The sequence below is a fragment of the Mus caroli genome, chromosome 1 (genome assembly GCF_900094665.2).
Source record: "Mus caroli chromosome 1, CAROLI_EIJ_v1.1, whole genome shotgun sequence".
Taxonomy (NCBI): domain Eukaryota; kingdom Metazoa; phylum Chordata; class Mammalia; order Rodentia; family Muridae; genus Mus; species Mus caroli.
The window spans coordinates 68,708,098-68,709,255 of record NC_034570.1 but is presented as its reverse complement, the minus strand read 5'-3'; positions in this window follow the sequence as shown (position 1 = coordinate 68,709,255).

Below are 1,158 nucleotides of genomic sequence, written 5' to 3'. Positions count from 1 at the left end.
TCCAGCAAGAGATAAAACCTAGGGCATTCTGGGTAGAAACACAGAATGCCATGAAATACAGGGAACCAGAGTCTAAGAAAACCCATGTCTAAGACCTACAGGTCTAAGACCTTCTTTTGTCCTGGGCTTTCTCACCTGTCCAATTTGAAGGAGCAATAGGAGTTTCTCAAGGGGGAAAAACTTTCATAAATGTGTGGCCAGAATTGTTGCTGTTCTCCATCAGCAAGATGATGGGTTTGTTTAATTGTTTTTGTTTGTTTGTGAGATAGGGTCTCACTGCGTAGCTCTGGCTGACCTGGAACTCACTATGTACAGAAGGCTGGCCTTGAACTTGAAGAAACCTGCCTGGGCTAAGATTACAGGCATGACCACCATACGTGGCTTTTGCTTCACAATTTGTAATATTGCTCTGCCCTTGTCAATTTTGATTCCCTCAGTAAAGGAGACAAGATGGTCCTCTCTCTCCCAGGACGAAGAAAAGGAAAATGAAGTCTCTGGTGTCCTGCCCAAGGTCACATGGGGGTTCATTAGTGGTGGAATTAAGATTCTTCTGAGACTTGGGCTCAGCTTCTTACACACAGCAGTGTTTGTAGCCTGCTCTACTTACAATTCTATATGTGGGCATACACCTTCTTGAAAGCCACCCCCCTCCGTTTCTTTATCTCCTTCCTCTCCAGTCTGAATTGCAGCCAAAATCACTCTCTTTGTACCCCTGATTCCCTCTCCCACCCTTTTAGCTTCAGCACTCTCATCTGACTAACCAAGAACCTGTTAACCACGTCATCAACTGAACGGTAGTTGTAGGGAAACCTGCAACCTTACCTACTAACACAGTCCATTTCAATGGACTCCAGGATTGGCATTTCTTCAGCTAGTCTTCCAGATAGAACTACAACTTGGAATAGGTTGTCACTAAGACTAAAAGTAGGTCAGTTAGCAATCCTGTCCAGGAAGCAGTGGCTAATGTGACATTCCAGCTACTGTGCCCAATGGTAGGAAACATATTTTGAGATAGAGGCTTTCACAGAGACCCTCTTTACCACACAGGTAAGGAATCTCCCAGAATCTCTAGGTGACTGACCTACCACCTGGGTCATGGATATGGACTGAAATTTTCAAAGCCAGAATTTTCTTTTTTTTTTTTTTTTTTTTTTTTTA